The sequence below is a fragment of the Palaemon carinicauda genome, chromosome 16 (genome assembly GCF_036898095.1).
Source record: "Palaemon carinicauda isolate YSFRI2023 chromosome 16, ASM3689809v2, whole genome shotgun sequence".
NCBI classification, from domain to species: Eukaryota; Metazoa; Arthropoda; class Malacostraca; order Decapoda; family Palaemonidae; genus Palaemon; species Palaemon carinicauda.
Genome location: NC_090740.1, coordinates 135394595 through 135417094, shown reverse-complemented (window position 1 = coordinate 135417094; position 22500 = coordinate 135394595).

Here is a 22500-nt window from a genome sequence, read left to right as displayed (position 1 = left end):
TATTCTCTACAAGACCATCAATTCTATATATAAATGAACTACATGCGTACAGTGAACCTATGGATAGAAAAAAACCGGTAAATTTATGGAATTTGAGCCAAATAACGCAAAGAAGTTACCAGGTCGACCATTCAACGAAGATATGCAACTACGGGTAAGCGGTGCAGTTGCAATAAGAAGTAGAAGTTAAGAGAGGTTGGACAGAAAAATGAAAGTAAGGCAGAAGGGACTCTACAAAAATAATTTAGAAATACCTACAGTTCACCGAGTTAGAAACAATAGCCGGCACTTTTTTTTTTTTTTTTTTCTGGGAGTGATCTCTTGGATCTACATACGAGCGTTGCAATTCATAACTTACATCACAACATCAATTACTGTAGTATCCTCGTATCACTTGGTTTGACCTGAAGATAAACCTGAGCAGGATAATACATAAGAATAAACAATTTATCCACAGAACTAATCTGAACTACAAAGCAAAGAATTGATCTAGATTGAAATTCAAAAGCCAAAGCTAGTCCTGGTTCTAGACGTAAGAAGTAAAATTCATTCATGTATTTGAAGGTGATTATGTTTTTAACCTCATCTGTGACCGGCAGTGGCGCAGGTCAAGTCACATGACTAGGACAGGGGGAAACATCATCAGAGCCTAACTATGACTGTTGTTGATAAGTCAGCAGCGGCAAGACCTTAGGGGATCCACAATTGCTCTGTATCTAACATTACTTTACACTAGCAGTACCAGGCAAACTCGGCTGAATCCCTTGTCAAGCTGGGAGGAGCGGAGAGAGGAAAGTTCCCCTTTTCTTCTTTTGTTTGATGTCGGCTACCCCTAAGAATTTGGGGAAGTGCCTTGGTAAATAGATAGATAGATAGAATTTACACGGATGGACAGGTCATCTCCACTGGAAAAATCTCTCCAAGGGTGAGTTCAAATTAAGCAAGGAACCAACAGATTTAGAGCCACTAGTAATTCCACTTTGACGAAGTGCAGATGGCAAGCCTATATCCGATGTTCAACTCTTATCTCTATAGCCGAAGGGTCTAACTGACACTTTGTTTCGACTAGTGCACAGGTTCGAATCCTTGTCCGAACAGATACACTTGTCATGAAAAATTTTTACTCTTGGATTTGTGGTCCTAATTCAGAGTGAATGTGATATAAACGGTCATTTTGTGGTTTGATATTTGAATGAATATATATATATATATATATATATATATATATATATATATATATATATATATATATATATACACAAATGACGTATATAGTGTACGGAAATGTGTGCATACATGTGTGGTTATATATACTTGATTTTATTAATAAACTATAAAAATCACTATTTTATTTGAAACATGCTAACAGCAATAAACGAACACTTCTAAATCCATGCACATTAAGTATACGAGTACACTTATATATATATATATATATATATATATATATATATATATATATATGTGTGTGTGTGTGTGTGTGTGTGAGTGTGTGTTTCTCAAAATATCTTGGACAATTAGGACCGCTCCCGTAAATTTTGTATTACAGCTGCAAATTGATTTATCCAATTGCAACTTTTACAAATCAAAATTTCGCAAGACATCGTGAAATTCTTTCGACCATATCTAAGGCACACATACTATTGCCAAAAAAGAAAGAAAAAAAAAAAAAACTATTGTCCGTAATAGTACATAAATAACCTAAAATGTAATTTCCCTTCATGCTTTTCTATGCAAAATGTTTTTTCCCAACATTAGTGCGCGATGTATTTGGAATTTTGTCTATAAATACAAATATAGCCATTCTAACTTTAGCAAGCTTATCCCAACCATTAAATTTCCATTTGCAGAGCTACATTTTGCATTTTTTCAGAGGTTTTTGCTTAAATTATGGGGATATATAAAATCCTACAAATGTATGGCTGTATATACATTCTTATTGGATTTTTTTTTTCAGTCAACCCTTTTATCTATATTTTAAAGAGCGGTGTATTAAAATGTTAAAGCCCCCTTTTGTTATACAGTATGTCTTTAAGAACGAATATTTATTCACAGTTTTTTTCACCTGCCATTATTATCAACATTTTTAAGAGTGCTATTATCTATCTTAAAAAAAAAAAAAATAAATAAAACATATTTTTATCCACGTTTCAACTATCTTTTTAGCGGTTTTGAAAAAGCGTTGCAACAGAATCTCTGGTAATTACCAAGTAATTGGCAAGTAAAATACTAATAAATTTTCATCATTCTACGAAGTCCCGGAAAGTTCCAACCAAGTTTCTTGAGAAAAAGCAGACGCAAATATTCCTGACATAGATGGAACCATTCCACAGTTTGGAAAATGTGTCTGTTATGTTGTTTTAACGCTAAATATTCTATACATTACGGAGAGTAAACTTATTGGGCAGTAATTTTTCAGGTCTTTTGTATCTCCCTTTTAGTGAATTTGTATAATAAATTTTTTTTCCAATCTATAGGTATGGAGCATTCTTCCGCAGCTTTTACTACCATGGGTTTTTAATTTGTTTACTGTTTTGGATAGTTTTACTAATCCTATTTTCTTTCTCTAGGATTTTAGACTAATTTCCAATCTTTTATTTAATAGGTTTTTGGTATTTTCTGCTAGTTTTCGTTTATCTTCTTTAGGAACTTTTCCACTTATCTCTTGTGCTGATTTCAAAATAAATTTTGTGAAGTAACTGTTCCTTTCTTCTTTACTTGCTTCCATTTCATCATGTACTCTCAAAGCTGTGGTAGACCTTCCATGATTTTGATGAAAGTAGCTGCGACTCTGAATCAGTTTTTATACATCTAATGGCTATCAAATGTAAATTCAGTATACATTCTATAATGACACTATTATCTAAGAAACTTATTGCTTTCATTATCCACGTTTCATTTAATGTTATAACTGTTCTTAAAATATTTTATTTTGATAGTTTATTACTTCTCTTGTAGTTTATTTATTTCCGTTTTTCCTTTCATCACTGGGGTGTTTTTCCCTTTTGGAGCGCTTGGGCTTATAGCATCTTGCTTTTCCAACTAGGTTTATAACTTGGCTTGTAATAATAATAAAACTACTACTACTACTACTACTACCACTACTACTACTACTAATAATAATAATAGTAATAACAACAATAATAACAATAATACCCTGTACAAATATAAATAAAACAGGAAATCTATAAGATGCAATATTCTATGATATCAGATTTTTTTTTTTTATGTGGGCCATAAACACCTGCTTCGGAGCCCTGTAGCCCATTACACTGTGAGGTAAATATTACGAGGTTTGACAACCAGATGGAAGAAAACTAGATAATTCAGATATCAACCTGTCAAGAATTTAATAAATTTTATCAAGAATTTAGTACCTGCATAATTCCGTGTTCTGTCATTCTCTTTTGAGTGTATATGGTTGTCTCAGTTTAAAATCCTCTTCAAAATTAATTTATTGTTAAAAAAAATTGGCGTATTTCCCATAAAAGTTCGAAAGCTTTTGAATAGTATTTACTATCTTCAGTCTTGCTTACAGTTCATCTCGTCTATAAGTCGTCCTTATTATATTTCATTATGTTAGCTCATATATTGTTGTGTTTACATACATGCATACTTACACACATAAACACAGACATGAATATACATTACACACACGCATACACACACAAACACACTCATACACACACATATATATAATATATATACACACACACACACACACACACATATATATATATATATATATATATATATATATATATTATATATGTATATATATATACTTTTATCCTAAACTGTGCATAAGTTGTATACACAAAGGAAAACAATTATATTATATATACATACATTTTTAACATAAATTATGTATATGTTATATATGTAATAATGTACACACATTATGCATATATATATACTGTATATATATATATATATATATATATATATATATATATATATATATATATATATACTATATATATATATATATATACATACAGTATATATATATATATATATATATATATATATATATATATATATATAAGACAGAGACAGAACATACTGACATATATAACCCAATACCAATAAAAAAAGACAGCCCAAAAACTGATAAACGCTGCCTTGGTCTGGCTACGTTTTCAGCTTAGAGCCATAACAGTTGACAGCAAGAGAGCAACCTTTGGCTTTCATTACAGGTTTCTGAAAGAAAAAAAAAAAAAAAAAAAAAAAAAAAAAAAAAAAAAAAAAAAAAAAAAAAAAAAAAAAAAAAAAAAAAACATTTTCGACCTGGCTACACGATAAGTATTTTGCACCAACTTCAAAGAGCGCAACGGTGCCCATTCCCTCCTTATCGGCGCATCAAAGGCATAAACCCAATTATCAAACCGCTAGTAAGTGGAGATCTGGTATTTGGCATAGTAGAGATATCCTGTCAATAAAGGGAATCATTTCTATTTGAGATTGATGATGTGTTCCGTTGTCATTTGTTATCGATTTGGCCATAAGTTGTTTTTGCAAATTCATGCTATATAGTTTTATTGTTGATGGAAATGCGTCGTGTAAAAGCTGTTGTTTGTGTTGATGTAAAGTGCAGAGCGATTAATAAACGTTTATTTGTTTTCAGCAATGAATAGAATATAAGTTTTTCAATTATAAATATTGAGGGGAATTGTCATAAATAATCACATCGTATTTGTCTGATGTTGATAAACTAATAACGTGGCTGATTTTTCATACAGATTACCATAAACGTAATTTGGCTGTGTATAAAGCTTCAAGATATCTTCTTGGTAAAAGTTATTGCAAACTGTTGTGGTGCGAATGAACATTTCGAAAAGACCTGTTGCTTGTGTAACTCTCGACAAAACATTTTATTGCTAAAGAGAATAGGTAACATTAACTGACGTCAGAGATTTTCATGTATTCATTCTAAAAAAAAAAAGTCTATTGTGAAGATTTGTTGTGATTGGCGGTGATGTGAAGGGAACTATTTTAAACTATTATATATATTTGTTTCAAAATATATCATGAGGACTCAATGCTATAAAATATCAGCATCATCTCCTCCTACGCCTATTGACGCAAAGGGCCTAAGATTAGATTTCGCCAGTCGTCTATACCTTAAGCTTTTAAATCAATACTTCTCTATTCATCATCTACTTCACGCTTCACAACAGCAAATCAAGTTGTTATAATCTTCATACTGCATTTTGTAGAGAGCTTAGCAACGATCTTAGTTAACTGAAAAAAAAAAATATAAGCCTACTACAATGACAGGGACTTGGTTGGCGGAAGTCATGAGCTTGCTTTCATCAAGTTCCTGGTATTATAGTAGGCTCATATTTTTTTTTCAGTCAACCAAAATCCTTCAGAAGTTTTTCTGTAAAATGCAGCATGAAGATTATAAAAAGTATGGCATATAGTAAAAATTTTAACATTTACATGTAATAAAAAACTTGATTTGCTGTTGCGAAGCATATGAAAAGTTTCATATTGTAATTAGTTCAGAGAATTCCTATTTTATTTGTACTGTAAATTCAAACACTTTCTCCTATCTGTACCAACCGTGTTTCACACAATTGTACATAATTCCTTTTGTATATATTATGCTTGTATCTTCGCTCCTCCCTCGCACTAAAACGAACATGAAAATTCCTGTCTGGTTTTTCCTCTGTGATATTGTCTGTCTTGTGAACTTGTCATGTCCTGTTTCCTTGAGGTTTTGTATATAAGGAGAGTGTTCCACAACAATATAACTCAGTCGTTTCCAATCTGCCTTTGATTTTACAACTCCTCTCTCGGCCCGTCACATTGGTGACCCCGGAAGTCAACTCGCTCCCACCGCCTTCCACCCCCACCCCCTCGCCCCTTCATCGTTGGTACTATGGCGGACTCTACGGCAGTTGGTGCTGCGGCCGCTCCATTCAAACTTTCATCGTTTGCCAGCGGAGAGGCGTTTGCTTGGTTTCAGCGCGCAGAAGTCCAGTTTCGTATCAGGGGCGTGACTCGCTCAACCACCAAAGCGGATTATGTTCTCGCGGCGATACCCGAGGACACCTTCCCAGAAATATCCGACTGGCTTTGTGAACAAGGAGACACCCCAATAGCGTATGACGACCTCAAATCATATCTTCTGCAGCAGTACTCGCCGTCGCCAGCCGCCCGTATAGCAAAGCTTTTTCAGCTCTCGCAACAACCGTTGGGGGACCAAAGGGCTTCGCTTGCCCTCAGGGAAATGACCAGTATCGCTCGCCTTCAACCTGCCGCAGACGGCTCTCCTCGTGAGGTGAACCTACTCCGTGCCCTTTGGATACGCCGTTTACCTGAACCTGTGCGCGCTGCCATACCCGATGTCGATAGTTTACCCATAAAGGACTTGATGACCAAAGCCGACGCCCTTATGGACAGCCACTTCAAGACCTCCATCAACGCCTCCACCCCTGACGACGAGGATGCCTATTCAACGTCAACCGAAGCTGACATGAATGCCGTAGGACATACACGCCTACCCCGTGACGTGCCGAAGCGGCGACAAAGCCGCCCACCACCCACCAATCGCTCGCGCCCCAACGAACGACTTCTACAGCCACTTACTACCTCCCATCCGCCGCAGTTTTGCTACTACCACTTCAGATTCGGGGCAACCGCGAAGAAATGTGCCAAAGATTGTCAGTGGCCAAAAAACGTGTAAGTAGGCCATCGCTTGTGGCGGTGGCCTCCCATGTTTCTAATCTTTTCTTTTTACAGGATGCAGGAACGGGCGTGCGATTTTTGGTAGACACGGGTGCTTGTCGTTCTCTTTTGCCAAGGAAACTCTTCAAGGCAAAACGTAGTCTGTCAACATCTGCCGACGTCTGCTTGGTAGCTGCCAACGGATCTGCGATACCCACCTACGGTTACGAGAGCCTCACATTATCGTTCGGAAACGGTAAATTCAATTGGAAGTTTCTCGTTTCTGACGTCACAATGCCAATCCTCGGTGCGGATTTCCTCTCTCATTTCCACCTTCTGGTCGATGTCGCCCACCGACGATTGGTCAACGCAGACTCGTCCTTGTCGACACCTCTTCAACCCGCCCCCTCTAACCTCGCTCTCCACATCAGCGCACCCACGGATGCCTACGCCCACCTCCTCACGTCCTACCCGGAAGTTTTCCGTCCAGAACTTCGCCAAACGCCCATGGTTCCTGCCAAGCACGGTATTTATCACCATATCAAGACGACGGGACCCCCAGTCTTCGCAAAATTCAGACGTCTGGCCCCGGAACGATTGGCAGCCGCCAAACAGACGTTCGCCGAAATGGAGAAAATGGGCCTTTGCCAAAAGGCCTCCAGCCCATGGTCGTCACCCTTACACATCGTTCTGAAGAAAGACGGCTCCCTCCGTCCGTGCGGGGATTACAGGCGCCTGAACATGCAAACAGAACCGGATCACTACCCCCTCCCAAACATTGCCGATGTAACCTCCTACCTGCACAAAGCAAAGGTTTTCTCTACGCTCGACCTCCTGAAGGGGTATTATCAGGTGCCTATGAACCCAGAAGACATCCCCAAGACCGCCATCACCACTCCGTTTGGCACATACACCTTCAATTACTCCTGTTTTGGCCTTCGTAATGCTGGGGCAACGTTTCAACGTCTCATGGATGGCATCTTAGGGGACCTCCCTTTCTGTGTATGTTATGTGGACGACATACTTGTGTTCTCCTCCTCAAAAGAGGAACACCTCCGTCACCTGCGCATCGTGCTCGACCGCCTGCAACAAAACGGCCTTGTAGTCCGGTACGACAAGTGTACCTTTGGCGCCAACGAAGTGTCGTTCTTAGGGGACCGTATCACTCCTGAAGGAGTCCATCCCCTCCCTGAGAAGGTAGCAGCCGTTCAGAATTTCCCAACGCCCTCGACCGTCAAAGCTGTGCAGGAATTCTTGGGCATGATCAACTATTATCACCGTTTTCTGCCAGCCATTGCCGCCACTCTTGCTCCCCTCTACGCCTCCCTCAAGGGCAAGCCAAAGGACCTGAAGTGGGGTCCCCTTCAAGAAGCAGCCTTCTGCAATGCAAAGAAGGCCCTATCAACTGCTGCGGCTCTCACTTTTCCTATCCCACACGCCCCTCTCCTTCTCTCCACCGATGCCAGCGACGTCGCTATTGGTGCAGTACTCAAGCAGGTGGTCAAAGGCTCGCCCCGCCCATTGGCCTTCTTCAGCAGAAAACTGTCCAAGGCAAAATCGGGTTATTCTACCTTCGATCGAGAATTGCTGGCGGTGCACTTGGCTGTCCGTCACTTTCGCCATTACTTAGAAGGTACGCCCTTCGTCATTCGCACAGACCACATGCCTCTGGTGCACGCCTTCACTCGTCAGTCTGACGCCTGGTCCGCCCGTCAACGCCGACATCTCTCCGCCGTGGCTGAATACAATTGCACCCTCCAATACGTCCCTGGGAAAATGAATCCCGTTGCCGATGCCGTCAAGAAACACGTTGGCTGCCGTTCAACTGGGATTGGATTACAACGCCCTGGCTGAAGCCCAACTACAGGATCCAGAGTATCAAGCTTGTAGGACATCCTGCACGTCCCTCCGTTGGGAGGATATTCCCCTCGAAAACTCCAACACCACCCTCCTCTGTGACGTCAGTACTGGTAGACCGCGACCTTGGATTCTTGCTCCCATGCGCCGACAGGTGTTTGATTTCATCCACGGCCTTTCACATCCCTCGTGCCGTTCTACTGCACAGCTGCTGAAGGCAAGGTTCATTTGGCACGGCATTTCTAAGGATGCTAAGGATTGGGTCCGTGCCTGTACTTCTTGCCAAACTTCCAAAGTACATCGACACACGGATTCAGGAGTGGGCACCTTTCCTCAACCTCAGCGTCGTTTCGCACACATTCACGTCGACGTTGTAGGCCCCCTACCCACATCACAAGGACATCGTTACCTGTTTACCGTCATCGACCGCTCCACTCGTTGGCCTGAAGCCATTCCCATGGAAACTGCAACGTCCGCCTCATGTACATCTGCCTTACTTTCTGGATGGATTTCAAGATTCGGTATCCCTGAGCATATTACTTCTGACAGGGGAACCACTTTCACCTCTCAATTATGGACGTCATTAGCGAATCTCCTGGGCATCACCCTACATCAGACAACGGCCTACAACCCCGTTGCCAATGGAATGGCTGAAAGTTTTCATCGCACCCTCAAAGCAGCTTTGATGTCCCGCTGCAAGGATTGCAACTGGTTTACTCAGCTTCCCTGGGTCCTCCTTGGACTAAGGACCACTCCTAAAGATGCCCTCGACGTCTCGGCAGCCGAAATGGTGTATGGCGACCCGTTGGTCGTTCCTGCCGAGTTTTTTCCTTCTACAACCTCCTCCGACGATCTCCAGCGCATACGTCACGTCGTGGGAAAATTTACTCCGTGCCGCCAGACTTACAAGCCCCCAGCGAAGCATCAGATACCAACGGACTTGCACTCTGCAACGCACGTCTTCCTGCGCAACGACACCAGCAAGCCACCGTTAACGCCCCCTTACACGGGACCTTTCCTTGTGATCCGACGCAGTCCGAAAGCATTCCTCCTAAACATTCGGGGCAAAGAAGACTGGGTCTCCATTGATCGTCTAAAACCTGCTTATCTTCTGACAGATGACCCGCCTACAGTTCGCCTCTCTAGATCAGGGCGGCCTATTTAACATGTACAGTATGTCATTTTTAGGGGGGGAGCCATGTACCAACCGTGTTTCACACAATTGTACATAATTCCTTTTGTACATATTATGCTTGTATCTTCGCTCCTCCCTCGCACTAAAACGAACATGAAAATTCCTGTCTGGTTTTTCCTCTGTGATATTGTCTGTCTTGTGAACTTGTCATGTCCTGTTGCCTTGAGGTTTTGTATATAAGGAGAGTGTTCCACAACAATATAACTCAGTCGTTTCCAATCTGCCTTTGATTTCACAACTCCTCTCTCGGCCCGTCACATATCCATCAAAAATCTCATTATTATACAGTATTTTACAAGTTTTATTGCAGCTGCGACCAGATTGTGGAACGATCTTCCTAATCAGGCAGGTGGAATTTAAGTTCAAACTTGCAGTGGATATTTTTATGTTAAACAGGCTGATATAAGTCTGTTCTCATATGACATATCTAATTCAACGTTGTTACTGATCTGAAGATATTCTATATTGATTATTCATTACTTTTCTTATAGTTTATCTATCTCCTTATTTCCATTGTTCGCTGGGCTATTTTTACCTGTTGGAGCCCTTAGGCTTATGGCATCTTGCTTTTTCAACTAGGGTAGTAGCTTAGCTATTAGTAATAATAATAATAATAATAATAATAATAAATCCTATCATCTGTTTTCAAAATATTTACCACAAAGACATCTGATTGTTAAAATGTACTATATTAATTTCTATTTGATTATGATAATTGTCGGCGACAAATATCACGATAATTTTACAAAGTTTGTTGGATATTTCATCCGACGAAGCATTTTGATATGGTGCGCAATGATAAGATTTTTGTGACTGAAAAAAGGTCTCAAATTATCCTTTCGTTGCATGAAAGGTGTTTAATAAAAAAAAAAAAAAAAAAAAAAATATTAAAGAGTAGCTGCTTAAGTGTGGTGTCACAACAGCCCCTTTCCCTAAAAGAAGAATAATGACAAGTTTTAGGAAATAACCAAAACCGAGGTTTCTCTTCTGTCAGAAGCCTCTGGAAACCAACATGTCTCTTACTCTTCGCTCAGCAGTAAGAGCCAATGGCTGGTGATATTTCCAGACCATCTAACAAAAAGCGAAGAGAAAAACCTACATTCGGTAAACCTAACTGCAAGTATATAAGGATCCCATATATTAAATTCACGGACATTCATTAACTACATCCCAGAATGGGCATCTTTATTCAAGTAAGCGATAAGTGAAAATAGGGCGTGACCGCAATAGGGTTAAATCGGTACAATTTCAATTTAATTACCCAGAATGGTTAAAGTTACAGTTAAACTCACATAATAGCTGTAATTTGTTCCGTAAAAAAATAGTTTCCGAGACAGAAGTACTTACGAAATGGTTGGTTGAACTTCATTAATTCGATAAAGGAATAGAACGGTTTCCTTTTGTAGTCAGAAAAAGCCTGCTGATGGACGAAAAAATCTAGTTATTTCTTAAGATTTGAGGCATTCGCAAATTAATAAAGATATTTTGTTTATAGAACCCAAAACTCTTCTGACCATATTAACTGCAAAGTTCACATACCAAGTATTTTGGTGACAATGACCTATGCCTGAAAAAATTATAACATCATTTTAATAAATTTTGAATGAATTCATATCTATTGGTATCCGGATATCATACATTCTATTACCATATTGTATTTGTATACATAAAAAATGTGTTTCCGTTGGTAATAAAGAACTGAAGTGAATTTATCATTAAAGTCATTTTATATAAGAGTATCCTTGGTCGGGAAACCCATGGTTCTTTCTTATGCATTCATGAGACACGGCCTAAGAGCAAAATGGATAGAAGCTAAAAGCAAACCGAAATGCATAGCTTGTAAATTATACAATTGAGAGAAGCAGTGTTAACTCTAACGAGAGTTAAAAGAGGTAATGTAAATTCAAACGAAATATACAGTGTTGCCACAATTGGAAAATGCAATATAAATACAAGCGTAAGGTATGATACTTTGAACAAAAGGTACAGAAAAGTGAATAATTTCATTTTAAATTGGCAATTGAAATAAAATTAATAAAAGAAAATATAAGTATTATTCTACTATAAAAATAATAAAATTATTCTTTACAAAAACATTTACTACATTTTCCATTCCCTCGTGTAAGTTCATTATTCTTGGAAGACATTTTATGGACAAAAGACCTCAAGCCAAGAAAATTCTCCAGAAGAAAAAGGTAAAACAGTAAAAGCTTTCGATTTCCATTACCCACAAACAGCGGGTTTACTGCCGGCAGCTAAATGAATGTTGAACTATTTCTTAAATCCCGGTTTGAAATTTGCTTATTTCTTTCTTTCCGAATAAGTTGGGGTGCAACTGTTGGTAGCGTCTTTGCCTGATGATGGCCAGACTGGAGTTCGAGTCCCAATCAAATTCGTTAGTTCCTTTGGTCGCTACAACCTCACTATCCTTGTGAGCTTAGGATGGGGGGTTTGGGGAAGTCTATAGGTCGACCTGCTGAGTCATCAGTAGCCATTGCGTGACCCTCCCTGGTCCTAGCTTGGGTGGAAGGGGGGGGGGAGGATTAGGCGCTGATCATTAGTATATATACTCAGTCTCTAGGGCATTATCCTGATTGCTAGGGCAATGTCACTTTCCCTTGCCTTTGCCATTAACGAGCTGAATTAAAACCTTTAAAATGTCGGTTAGAATAACGCAAGAACATATCACACAATATTCTTAATTACAATAAGCAGAAATGACTGCATTAGAGTGATTAACAATGGCTACTGAATAGTAATTCTGCAACATGTAACACCTGTCACATTACTGTATATATAACGAGATTGTTATCGTTTGGCCAAATGAGAGAATAACTAGTTCTTGGAAAACTAGCCAAAATTAAAGACACGGAAGCCTAATATCACAGAGAAAAAGAAAAAAAAATATAATACTTACCAACTTTGAATGACTACCATTGCCAAATATTACAAATATTCACTTGAAATATATAGAGGTATGGTAGGGTAGAAAGATAAATGTTTTAGGATTAATAAATATCACTTTTTATTGGCTCAATAATAAATGATAATTACATAAATAAGCGTTTTGTTCTTGTTCTGGCTGAGACTGTACTGTGAGCGTTCAAAGGAAAATAGATTCAACTAATGGGCAAGTCTTTGAATTAATGGAAAAAATACAGTAATGATAATGATATCGTTTACTAACTTAATTACTGAATTATAAAAGTATCCGTATCTACAGTTAAAATCCCCTAAAAGATTATCATAAGATGATGATGATTATGATAAAGAAGGTTATGATGATGATGGTTATTATTATCAATAACATCATCCATCAGCTAACCTGCAACTCGAATTGGAAAACCAGAACGGTACAAGTCCAGCGCGGAAAAGAAACGGAGAGCTAAAAAAAAGAATAATAAATAAATATCTTATATACGCCCTGAAATTACACTTGATGTCATCATATTCAACAGCAAAACCTCAACATAAGGCCTTTGAGTTTTGAATTACAACAGATGAAACAGTTTGGTAAGGAAAATCATTCCAAAAATGGGTCACCTCTACAATAAAACGTCGCGAATCATGTTTAGCTTTAAAAAACCTTACTAAAAGAAAGGTAAGAATTTTACAATTAACCGCATACTAAGGGCTACGTGACAGATGTTTATAACCTAGGAAGATCTGAATATCAGTACTATGAACCATCTTACATAGTCTGCACTGTTAAAAAACCCCGTAATTTTAATCAGAAATTCTCCGTAAAAATATACTGTTTACGTCATTATTTCAGTAAAACACAGGCGACCGTAATTTTACCTTACTTTATTGTTATCTTTTACAGGTTGGTGACCGTAATATCACTCCTTCACGTCAATAAATCCGTTTTTAAAACGATAAAAATCCTGGAATCAATGTTGCCAGGCATTTACCGTTTTTTTATGCAAATTTTTAAGTGTGCACAAAGAGTTAACAGCGTGACACTGCAAGGAATTCGTATCAGTATCAAGTATAAGGCATTTCACACACCTCAATCTATTCTCCAAAAATGTCAGAGGGGGATTGGCTGAAGTGGACCATCCAGGAGAGTATCTCAAATGTGACAAAATAAGGGGATTGAATAATTTCCCTCCTATGAAATATCATAAATGATTGAAATCCCTCAATAACTGCCTTTAAATTCTAGTGGAAGATTGTATAAATTCTGATGCCAAATATCTCGCGTTCTAGAAACAAATGTCCTCACCCAGCATATGGCTACTCCATCTGCTTCCACCTCGGTTACCACATTAGTTGATATAATGTCCCTCAGTTATGCAAATGAATGCGCGGGATCCCTAGCGTTACTTGGCAGCTTGACACAAAACGAATTTGTGAACATTCTTAGACATTGTATCTTAGGCGCCCAGTAGCTTTTCGATACAGTTTAAAAATTTTCCCATACCTAATCCTCCTCCTCCTCCTCATCATCATCATCATCATCTCTTTCCACGCCCATCAATGCAAAGGGCCTCGGTTAGATTTCGCCAGTGGTCTCTATCTTGAGCTTTTAAATAATTATTTCTCCATTCATCATCTCCTACTTCACGTTTCATAATCCTCTGCCATGCAGGCATGGGTCTTCCAACTCTTCTGGGGCCTTGTGGAGCCCAATTGAAAGTTTGGTGAACTAATCTCTCTTGGGGAGTGTGAATATCAGCCATAACTAATAGATACTTAAAATCTGTATCACCTGTATAACATCGCTTGAAAGATAATCATATAAATACGCGCACATATATATAGTGTATATGTGTATGTATGTGCGTTTTAAATTCAATTATACTAATCTTAAAGCATCATTATACTCTGTTTGAGGTGTATCTTAATGGTATTTTATTCCAATAACCACTACTTTTTCCGATAAAAAATAAACTGGCAATGAACTTTCCATTAACACAATTAAATAAATATTTATAAATTATACTAAACTGTGTCCTTTTTTCTACTGAAACTGTTCTGCCCGGGAGTCAATGACTTCGGAAAATTCCAATATTAGAGTTATAAATCACTCGTACCTCTCTCTCTCTCTCTCTCTCTCTCTCTCTCTCTCTCTCTCTCTCTCTCTCTCTCTCTCTCTCTCTCTCTCTCTCTCTCTCTCTCTCTCATAATAATATCCGATTCATTATACGTCGTTCGTGTATGCCCTATAAGACTCCCTTAAAGCTCGATTCCTTCTTCGGACGTTTAAGTATATTCATGGCAATGGCTTCCACTTCCTTAAGAAATGTATTCAATCTAGCTACCTTACTTCTCATACACACTGATGGCATTATTCACTTAGAAAGTATCCGTTAATTTCTATAATTTTACTGAGAAAGTATCCGTTAATCTCTATAATTTTACTGAGAAAGTATCCGTTAATCTCTATACTTTTACAGAGAAAGTATCCGTTAATCTCTATACTTTAACTGAGAAAGTATCCGTTAATCTCTATACTTTAACTGAGAAAGTATCCATTAATCTCTATACTTTTACTGAGAAAGTATCCGTTAATCTCTATACTTTTACACAGAAAGTATCCGTTAATCTCTATACTTTTACACAGAAAGTATCCGTTAATCTCTATACTTTTACTGAGAAAGTATCCGTTAATCTCTATACTTTTACTGAGAAAGTATCCGTTAATCTCTATACTTTTACACAGAAAGTATCCGTTAATCTCTATACTTTTACACAGAAAGTATCCGTTAATCTCTATACTTTTACTGAGAAAGTATCCGTTAATCTCTATACTTTTACTGAGAAAGTATCCGTTAATCTCTATACTTTTACTGAGAAAGTATCCGTTAATCCCTTTACTTTTACTGAGAAAGTATCCGTTAATCTCTATACTTTTACTGAGAAAGTATCCGTTAATCCCTTTACTTCATCATACGTGAGTCACTTTCGATACCGACCGATTAAATTTCTGAAGTATTTTAATCTGGAAGAATCCTAACCCAGTAATTAATCATTACTCCAAGATATCAGGTAACAGGAAATCCATTTTTAACGACATGCGAGAAAATGTCAAAGTATTTGTCAAAGTATTTCATATATTAATTTAAATAGAACATAATAAGACATATTGTAAAAATATCCTTTAGGCATATCCCTTATCCATATGAAATATCTTCACGACTGTCTTTACATACCAATCATTAAACGTTTTAAGACCAACTTGCAAGAGGTGGTGAGGGTAAGTAGACAAAACATCCATTTAACAGTATATGTAGGATCGATCTCTTTAGTGGAAATTGCTCCATTTGGCCCGGGAGGCATTTCAGCACAGGCAAAGTCGTTAAAATGCTAAATAGTAGGTGGAGTTACAGGTGGAAAAGACACTTAACATAACCTCTGACACTATCTAGAGTATACTGGGCAAGGGCGTTTAAAATACAAGATCATATATTTGAATGACGAAACACCAATACAGGGCTAAAATGTGGAGCCCTGTCGTTTTCTATGATTGCTAGAATAAGCAATCAAATTCAATGAATTTCAAAGGGGCTTTTCTTTTCTCATTCCAAATTCACCCTTTCAATGCATTGAAAAATGACCAACGTTTAATTGTATCAGAAACTGATATATCTAATGGCTGACAGTCAAATAATGAATACGAATCAAATAAATTTATAGGAAAACATTCTTTCTTGAACGTGTCAAATATTAACGTTGATTAGACATGTGAGAGTCAAATCATATTAATTTTTATTAGTCTTGTAAAACAGTGTGATGCATTTGAAATACATACACACAATAAACAAATATATGAATCAAAATTAAAAACTAAAACTGGGTGTAAGAATCTCGTTGCTTTCGTATATTTCACCATGTCTATTTGTCCTCTCTTTTATGTATATACATAACTGCAAACTTTCATCAGTGCTTATGAACGAATGCATGAAAACATTCTGACCATATATATATCATCCTACTTGTCTATCTTGTATAAATATATATATATATATATATATATATATATATATATATATATATATATATATATATATAAAATCCGTTGTCTGATTTGTGGGTTGCTTCTCTGGGTGGGGTGTCGTCGTTATATTCTATTATATTTGTTATTTTGGCAATAAGGTCTCTTATATAATTTTGTGTTCTTTATATAAATATATATATATATATATATTTATATGGGTGTGTGTGTAAATTTGTTTCCGGATTTGTGTGTGTGCTTGCATGACTTTGTCTGCTATTTTCCGAGAAAATTTAACTCGATTATAATTCGATAAATAGTTACTTCTATACTCATTTTATTACCCAATTTCATGAATGGGCTTCATAAAATATTCAACCTTTAATCTAATTTACGAGATACCACGTCATGCGAATTCTAATTAATTTTCTAATGGTTCCAGTAAATAATTTTTCTCTGTAATGGTGTCTGACTAATGAGAATAAACTCAGTTCATTCTTCCCACTATTACTACGTTTTTGCTCAGTCTACACTGTTGAAAATTTGTATTAAGAAAACACTAAATGTCTGGCAACATTTATTTCGGAATTTTACCATTCTAAAAACGGATATATTGACGTAAAGGAATAATATTACGGTCACCAACCCATAAAAGAAAATAACAAAGTAAGGTAAAAAATTACGGTCGCCTGTATTTTAATGAAATACGGCTATGAACTTCCGGTTTTTTCTAACAGTGTATAGACATGAAGTTCCGAACGGGTAATGGGAAGTATGTAATGCCCTTGAATACAAAACATTGCTTCCCATTTCATTAAACAAAACCAAAATATTCAGTCATAACGCAGTGGAAATCCATCAAAATCAATAAAACATTTTCAATGAGGATGCTTTCATTTGTCCAGAAACAATACGTTAAATTCCATCCATGTGTATGCGAAGCTGATACGGAAAACGAGTGAAATAGTATGAGAGTAAAAATATGCTATTCACATAATGCATACAATATATCTACATATTTATATCTGCTATATAATATGAGATTCTTTTGTGATACACACACACACACACACACACACACACACACACACATATATATATATATATATATATATATATATTTCAAACTAGGGCCATGGAGATCTATTTATTGGATAGTAAATCTTAAGAATAATATAATGAATCAATTAAGTACGTCAATTTAAGTACTAATTGGGTGTTTAAAGGGTAAATAAATTCGCTTTGAAAGCAATTGATCACGACACCATTATTAATTTAATGAGATTTAGATTAGAAAATTATGAATAAAGTCTTAGGAAAAACTGAAAAATATCTTATTTGACATAGAAAAGGCTCGAAGCCACATGACGGATGTTACAGACTACGCAATGACCTTTAGGAGACGTGGAAAATTTTTTTTTTCTTTTTTTTCCCTACAGCAATTTTGTTTTTGGCTTCAAAGATACTAGTTAGAAGCAAAATTATAAATAATAATTTTCCTCAGCCATTATGTTCTCTAGCAAATACACTTGCTGGTTCTCTCAAATCCTGTAAATATTCGTAACTAAGGAAATTTAATCCGTTCATTATATCAAAATTAGAACAAAAGCCTCGAAACACCATATAGAGTTTCTTTCAAAGTCCTTTTGATGAGGTCGCTTACCACTAGCATAAAAAAAGGCTCAAGAATTCAAAATATACAACCCGCTTTATATGTCTTTCAGATCAAGAAAGGAAAGAAAGGAAAGAAAGAAATTGTGATTAAAGGAACACAGATTTCCTCTAAAAAGAAAGGTGAATAACAAAGGGGAACTGCAGTCATGACTTTCTCATTCCTGAAAGGACAGGATGCCGAGATTAACATGTTGTCTGGGTGTATAATAATCGATACATTAGGCAATGGAACTGATGGTCATTAATACAGCAGAAGAAAATAATACAGCCGTTGCCTGTACAAGCCAGATATTTGAGTGGGAACTCTCTCTCTCTCTCTCTCTCTCTCTCTCTCTCTCTCTCTCTCTCTCTCTCTCTCTCTCTCTCTCTCTCTCTCTCTCTCTCTCTCTGCTACAACTATTTATAATACATCCATGAATACATAGACAATTGGATGTATCAAATCGCAGAAATAATCGACAGCACACACATACACACACACATATATATATATTTATATATATATATTGTATATATATATATATATATACATATATATATGTATATATATATATAAATATATATATATAAATGTATGTATATACAGTATATATATATATATATATATATATATATATATATATATATATATATATATATATGAAAAGGCCTTTGATTTTGTGGAGAGTCCTGCGTTATTATGGAGTTCCTCTTAAATATTGTAACTTTGATTAAGTCTCTTCATGAGCACACCCAGTGCAAAGTTAATGTTGGTGGAGTCTTATCAAATGAATTTCCAGCGAGGAGTGGAGTGCTCAAAGGGAATGTATTGTCATCTTTGTTGTTTAACCTTCTTATGGATTTTGTAATGCGTCGAACAGTTGCAGATTGGACTGAATTGGTAATAGAAAATTAGCATGATCTAGAGTATGCTGATGACTCTATTCATACTAGCAGAACAACACAGGATTTGCAATGCTTGCTTACCAGATTCCATGAAATATCACAGAAAGTTGGGCTCAAGATAAATAGAAGAAAGACAAAGATGATGAGAATGGAATCCTCAATGCAAGATGAAATATCATTGAGAAAAAAAGGATTAATGCGGTAGAATCATTAAACTATTTAGGAACTATTATATCTAATACAGGGCCTTCAGAATTGGATATAATGAAATATTAGAGAAAAAGAAAAACGAAGTCAGGTAATGGCTACGTTGAGTAAAATTTGGAAATCAATTTACCTAAAATTACAAAAGAAAAAAAAAATCATACTATGTATCAGTTTAGTGGATCGGTGTTACTGTATGGACATGTGTCATGGTAATATAAAACAACCTTCAACAGATTTAGTAGATTTGACAACAAAGCACTCAGAAGAATGTTAGGAGTTAAATGGTAAGACATGATTAGGAATGAAACTATAAGAGATTAACCGAGTGCCATATATGGACGAGATAATGCTGAGGATAGATGGAGATGGTTTGGGCATGCTCTTCCCACTCCCCAAGGGAGATTAGTTCACCAAACATTTAACTGGGCTTCACAACGTACTACAATAGTTGGAAGACCCAGGTCAACATGGCTGAGGACTATGAAGCATGAAGGTAGAGATGATAAATGGAGAAGTATTGAATTAAAAGGTCAAGATGAAGACGACTGGTGAAATTTAATCGAGGCCTTTGCGTTAATAGGCATAGGAGGAGATAATAATGATGATGATGATGATTATATATATACTCACACACACATACATATACACCCACACACATATATATATATATATATATATATATATATATATATATACATAGCCTATATATAAGTATATATATATATATATATATATATATATATATACATATATATATATATATATATATATATATATATATAGCCTATATATAAGTATATATATATATATATATAGATACATATATATAGCCTATAGATAAGTATATATATATATATATATATATATATATATATATATATATATATATATATATATATATATATATGATCAGTCTCTAGGGTAATATCACTGGACTTTACCTCTGCCATTCATGACCGGACTTTAAAACCTTTAAAAACTGTCGCTTTCAGGACTGCATTCGTAAAATTGAACGCGGCGGTCGAAAAAGCTATGATATTGAGTGTGCATAAGGAAAGATTAGAAAACTTGAGAGTTAAAGTTTAAACTTGGGGAAAAAGAGATATTCAAGGGTATAGTGAGAAAGTGGTAGTAGTGGATGATTTGAATCAAAAAGTAGGTTTAAGATTTAAAGATCGCTCATGGCTGGCAAAGGAAAGGGTCAATGACAATGCCCTAGCTAGCAAGACAATACTCTAGTGACTGGCAAGACAATACCCTAATGACTGACAACATATACATATGTTAACCGTCCAAGACCTCCCTGCACCCAAGCTAGAGCCAGGTAGGGCTAGGCAATTCCTGTTGATGACTTGGCAGGTAGAGCTATAGGCTCCCCTCAGCTGGAGCTGGACTCGAACCCCAGTCCGGCAGATCGCCAAGCAGGAACGTTTCCAATAGGCCACCACAACCATGACAGACAGAATTTTGGAAGTAAATAAGGGGGTGAATAAATATATATATATACATATATATATATTATATATATATATATATATATATATATATATATATATATATATATATATATATATACTGTATATATGTAATGATAATGGCATATAATAGATGGGTATTAAGAAAAACAGAATGGATCCATAGCGATTGCAAAAGACGCAAGTGAATGAAGAGAAGACGATGGATGGATAAGCTAAGACAATTTGCAATTTGCGGGTATAACCCGGCATATGAGCACCATACTGTATATAGATGTGAGTGGAAGGACATGTCTGAGTCCTCCGTTCTGCAGTGGGCTAGTAACGGCTAAGACATATATACATATATATATATATATATATATATATATATATATATATATATATACTATATACATATATATATACTATATATATATATGTGTGTGTGTGTGTGTGTGTGTGTGTTTGTGCGTGTGTGTAATGCAACGCCTTAGTTTCCAGATTGGATTGCGCCAGAAGGATAAAACTTTCTGATTTGGGTAAATTTTCTCATAACCACCTTTTAATCTTGAGCTAAGCTGATGATGGTAACATTTCACAAATGGGTCACTCTGCTAGTGCCAAGCTCATTTTGAACTATGTTTCTGGAAATGGCGATGTATATATATATATATATATATATATATATATGTATATATATATATATATATATATATATATATATATATATGGGTGTGTGTATGATAACAAACTTCCCACCCAAAAAACTATTTTAACGAATCTATGTAGGATATGCTCGAAGAGATATAATCTTAAATCTGACAAAACACTGTTGTAAAAATATATGGGTATGGCCACTTCGAATAGGAATATCCTCGTTTGTTTTCGTCTATTTACAAGCAATCCATCTCCCTGTTTTTCAGTCATGATTCGGTGATATTCCAGGTTTCGCGAAAAATAAAGTCGTAAAGATGTTTGTCGCGCCTCTCGCCAGCGATGAAGGAGGGAAGGAAGTAATAAAGATAAGAGAAAAAATTGTAATAATAATAGTAATTCTAGATTTCTTTGCTAACTACTTCCATAGACGACAAAACAGTTTATAACTCATTAAACTTCATGATACTCAGGTAACTATAAAATGATCTTACATACCGCGTAGTTGAATCAGTAGAACTTCAAAAGTTCAAAGTTGGAGTCGCCACCGATGAAGGAGTGAAGGAAGTAATAAAGATAAGAGAAAAAATTGTAATAATAATAGTAATTCTAGATTTCTTTGGTAACTAGTTCCATATACGACAAAACAATCTATAACTCATTAAACTTGATGATATTCAGGTAACTACAAAATGATCTTCCTAATCGGGTAGTTGAATCAGTAGAACTTCAAAAGTTCAAAGTTGGAGCAAATGTTTTTATGTTGACCAGGCTGACATGAGTCTTTTTATAGTTTATATATGACATGTCTGTTTTTGACGTTGGTAATAGTTTATATAGGACATATCTGTTTTGACGCTGTTACTGTTTTTAGAATGATTTATTGTTAATTTATTCTCATCATTTATTTTTTTCCTTATTTCCTTTCCTCACTGGGCTATTTTTCCATATTGGAG